This window comes from Anomaloglossus baeobatrachus, unplaced genomic scaffold (genome assembly GCF_048569485.1).
Source record: "Anomaloglossus baeobatrachus isolate aAnoBae1 unplaced genomic scaffold, aAnoBae1.hap1 Scaffold_302, whole genome shotgun sequence".
Classification (NCBI taxonomy): domain Eukaryota; kingdom Metazoa; phylum Chordata; class Amphibia; order Anura; family Aromobatidae; genus Anomaloglossus; species Anomaloglossus baeobatrachus.
In genome coordinates, this window is record NW_027442447.1 from 27,907 (window position 1) to 33,331 (window position 5,425).

The following is a 5,425-nucleotide window of genomic DNA, read 5'->3' on the forward strand; positions in this document are numbered from 1 at the left end:
TGCACTGCAGCAAAAAAGAATGTTATTTCTTTTTTTTTTTTTTTTTTTTTTTTTAAATTGTGCAAAGTTTATTCAGAGGGTCATTTATTATTCAACCCCTCAAACCACAAGAATTCTGTTTGGTTCCCCTAAAGTATTAAGAAGTATTTCAGGCACAAAGAACAATGAGCTTCACATGTTTGGATTAATTATCTCTTTTTCCAGCCTTTTCTGACTAATTAAGACCCTCCCCAAACTTGTGAACAGCACTCATACTTGGTCAACATGGGAAAGACAAAGGAGCATTCCAAGGCCATCAGAGACAAGATCGTGGAGGGTCACAAGGCTGGCAAGGGGTACAAAACCCTTTCCAAGGAGTTGGGCCTACCTGTCTCCACTGTTGGGAGCATCATCCGGCAGTGGAAGGCTTATGGAACTACTGTTAGCCTTCCACGGCCTGGACAGCCTTTGAAAGTTTCCACCCGTGCCGAGGCCAGGCTTGTCCGAAGAGTCAAGGCTAACCCAAGGACAACAAGGAAGGAGCTCCGGGAAGATCTCATGGCAGTGGGGACATTGGTTTCAGTCAATACCATAAGTAACGTACTCCACCGCAATGGTCTCCGTTCCAGACGAGCCCGTAAGGTACCTTTACTTTCAAAGCGTCATGTCAAGGCTCGTCTACAGTTTGCTCATGATCACTTGGAGGACTCTGAGACAGACTGGTTCAAGGTTCTCTGGTCTGATGAGACCAAGATCGAGATCTTTGGTGCCAACCACACACGTGACGTTTGGAGACTGGATGGCACTGCATACGACCCCAAGAATACCATCCCTACAGTCAAGCATGGTGGTGGAAGCATCATGCTGTGGGGCTGTTTCTCAGCCAAGGGGCCTGGCCATCTGGTCCGCATCCATGGGAAGATGGCTAGCACGGCCTACCTGGAGATTTTGGCCAAGAACCTCCGCTCCTCCATCAAGGAACTTAAGATGGGTCATCATTTCATCTTCCAACAAGACAATGACCCAAAGCACACAGCCAAGAAAACCAAGGCCTGGTTCAAGAGGGAAAAAATCAAGGTGTTGCAGTGGCCTAGTCAGTCTCCTGACCTTAACCCAATTGAAAACTTGTGGAAGGAGCTCAAGATTAAAGTCCACATAAGACACCCAAAGAACCTAGATAACTTGGAGAAGATCTGCATGGAGGAGTGGGCCAAGATAACTCCAGAGACCTGTGCCGGCCTGATCAGGTCTTATAAAAAGACGATTATTAGCTGTAATTGCAAACAAGGGTTATTCCACAAAATATTAAACCTAGGGGTTGAATAATAATTGACCCACACTTTTATGTTGAATATTTATTAAAATTTAACTGAGCAACATAACTTGTTGGTTTGTAAGATTTATGCATCTGTTAATAAATTCTGCTCTTGTTTGAAGTTTGCAGGCTCTAACTTATTTGCATCTTATCAAACCTGCTAAATCTGCAGGGGGTTGAATACTACTTGTAGGCACTGTATATATGATTCCCATCTAGTTATGTACAGGTGAAAATGGGCCCCTTACCTCTTGGGCTGCAGGTTGCACGAATAATCTATCTCCCCCTGCTGTCATCCAGGTATATATCCCTCATCACACTGCAGACAAAAAAAAATGATTATACTCACCATCCCTCTGCTCCCCCAGTGTGCGGTGTGGTCTTTGGTGACGGCAAGTGAATTCAGTGTGTAAGCGGTGCGTTGCTTGACGTCACTGCCATGCACCTGCAGTTACACACAGACATCAGCTACCGGAATATTCACTGCTCCTCACACCCGGAATTATGGACTTGAGGATCAGTGAATATTCATTCTCTAATAGCAGACACACGTGATCACCCAGCTGCAGCATTAAGTTGGCGGCTGGGTGGTCATGTGTGCATGCTATTAAAGAGGATGAATATTTACTGCTCTCCACACACAATTCTACCCACCCCTCGATGCCGGCTTCAGTGCTCAGAGGTAGACGGGATTATGGGAGTGAGGAGCAGTGAATATTGAAGAGTGAGTATTGAAGTATATCACATTGTATATAATTGCATTTCAAAGCTTGTTGTTTTGTTAATAAATGCTTGTAAATATATATTCTTCATGCCTGGCTTTCTGTTGTTTAGATGTGATGATTTTGCCTCAGAACCTCTGGAGTTGAGGCAGAGCTGTAGACATTTCACACAAAAATAGGGAGGGGAGAATTTAATCACACTGCATCCTAGTGTTACGCTAGGTACAGAGATGTACCAAGCGCACGGCGGAAGGGAATGGAAGGGAAACCCTGTGTCTAGGAAGAAGGTGATCCCTGACTGAACCTACTGCTGCTCCCTGGGGTCCCTTATCACCCGAAATAGGTTCAGCACCTATGTGCCAAGCCGGATACCTGACCCTAGGTATCCTAATGCTGGGCCCTAAAGAGGGAACAGATGGGATGAGCTCTTTGTCAACCCCACTAAACAACTATAGAAGACACAGGGGGACGGGACACGAGGAAATGCATGATCTACTTATCATTAATGTGTCAGGAAGGAGTTCAGCAGAGCTTTCAGCAACAACACCACAGAGGAGAACAAGCCACCTGCTTGCAACCTCGGTTTGAAGGAACTGAAAATATCGCCAGCACAATCCAACGGAAGGAATGGGAATTTAAACACAAAGGGAATACTGATAATCAACAGGTAGGTGGAAGTCGAGCTCCTGCTGGGTCCAAAAGGGAGAGAGATAAATCCAGCAGGAATGCATTCTGTACGGATACTGTGAGCATTGATGGCAAGAAACCACATGACTGTCTGTCACCCGTGACACCTAGCTATGTGGAAGATATTAAGACACTCCGGTCCCAATTCATCACACTTTTATACCAAGAAAGGTCACACAAACTTTGAAAAGTCTCACATACTTGGCTTAACTCAGAGTCGGTGAAGAGCAAGTAACATGTATGATACCTCTGCTGGGGTTTTCGAAATTAATGGGGTTCTGTCACTAAGTGTTTAACTCATAATTAAATGGCAGAATAATATAAAGACAGGGACTCTGATTCCAATGATGTGTCACTTACTGGGTTGCTTGCTGTAGTTTTGATAAAACACTGTATTACCGCTAGGGAATTATCACTAGAGAACTAGTAAACCTGCTGCCATGAAAAGAGAGAAGATCCAGCACTCGTGTTCAATATATATAAAACTTGACTTTTATTTATATTCCATTAAAAATCCAATATCAATCACATCCAGGATATAAAATCCCCATGAATGATGACATGTGGTGATGGTACGCGTTTCGAGCTGACACCCTCTTAATCTCAATCCAAGTAAACCTGCTGCCATGTATTCTCGTTCTCCATAAGCTCTGTATGACCCCACCCCACCCCTGATTGGCAGCTTTCTGTCTATGCTTATTGTACACAGCAGTCAATCAGTGGTGTGGGTGGGGTTATACACAAGAGCATTTCAAGAACTGGTAGATCTTAAGCAGATAAAACTGATTTTTATCAAAACTTCAGCAAGCAGCCAAGTAAGTGACACATCGCTGGAATAAGGGTCTCTGCTTATACAGGTCGATTGGACATACGTTACAAGTAGCTTTGTTCCTCTTAATCTATAAATCACATCCTGAAGCCATACACTATTAATTTTATATATTTAATCTGAAAAGTAAGCAGTGTTTACCTCAGAAGTGGGGAACCTCAGGCCTGCGGGAAGCATGCGGCCCGCCATGACCTTCTCTGCGGCCCCTGGGCAGATTGCGGGGGACAGCAGTGTTCAAGCCGCCACTGCTGTCTAGCAGGCCACCGGCCCTTTAAATCCCCACATGCTCTGCTTCTGCATACCAGTGGGTTCTCCCGCTGTCCAGTGCCAGCTTGCTCAGGACTTATTTTGTGGGCAGGTTTAGCGCTCTGCGCTTCCATCTCACAGCAGCTTCATAGCTTCCAGCGGTGTGTGCCCGCCCTCTGGTGGTGTGCCTCCTCTCCGGTGCTGTGAGTCTGGCGCTGCTGTGTGTCCAGCGCCTGCCCTCTGCTGCTGTGTGCCCCGTCCAGTGCTTTGTGTCCCGCCCCCCCCAGTTCTGTGTACCATCCTCCCCTCAGAGTTGCGTGCAACCCTCAATGCTGTGTATCCTCCCCAGGTTTGTGTCCCCCCAGTGATGTCAGGGCTCCTCAAGAGCTGTGTGCAGCCCCCCAGTGATGTCTGTGCTCCCCCCAGTAATGTCTGTGCTCTCCCCAGTGATGTCTGTGCTCCCCAGTGATGTTTGTGCTCCCCCCAGTGATGTCTGTGCTCCCCAGTGATGTCTGTGCTCCCCAGTGATTTCTGTGCCTTCCCCCCCAGTGATGTCTGTGCCCTCCCCAGCAATGTCTGTACCCTGCAGTGATGTCTGTGCCATTCCCAGTGATTTCAAATATATAGGTGTACGGCACTCCTGGGGTTATGATTGGTGCTCAGATAGGGTCCAACTCCGTATTCATATAGAAAGAAGAATCCGGCACTCAATATTGTAGCGGAAAAAAGATGATCCCTTTAATTGGTATAATGTCAATATCATCGACGTTTCGGTCTATATGAACTTCCTCATATATACACTGTCAAAACGTGCTGGACACAAAGAAAACAGATAATCAGCTGTGAAATGCTGTGCACAGCAGGTGAGGGATCTGAGATGAGAAAGAGGCAAAATGGTGAATACATTATGTTAAAAAGTATAAGCCAACCATGAATAATCAGGAGTCACTGGAGGGAAAACACTTACCTGACCAGGTGGAGAAAGTGAATACTGCACGCCTGCGGCTAGCGGTGTCGCTGTGGTGAATGGCGTGACTGAGCTATGATAGGGCGGGCTTTTTAAACCTCCAAGTGAGCAGTGATAGGTGCCGCGGGACCGGAAGTGATGCGGATCCTAATGGCGGCGCGCATATACATCTCGCTGAAATTTTTTTTTTTTTTTAAAAAAAAGATAGGTGCAAAATATATATATATAAAATTTTCAATATTATATAAACAAATACATAGGTATACTAATGGATAAAATGTATTATCTTTAGTTAAAAGCTAGAAACTCAATGTCATTGTTTAATCCATAAGGTTTAAGAGTATTTCATTCAAATATCCATTGGCTTTCTGCTCTCGACATTTTTTAATAACCCCCCCTCTCCAGTCTTCCATTATTTTTTGGATCCCCCAAACTTGTGAACCAGAGAAGGATCCTCCATGTGTTTTCATATAATGTATAGAGAGGGGGTGTTTAGTACACTTTTTCTTCACATTTCTAATATGTTTTTATTTACAAATACAAATCGATATATATATATATGGGGTCAAAAATTATCTCAAAGAATATTGAAAACCCCAGAATTATAAAATTATCCTTTATTATAACAAAGCTAAAATTGACTCACAGACACAATAAACACATTCAATGTCTCAACTGGG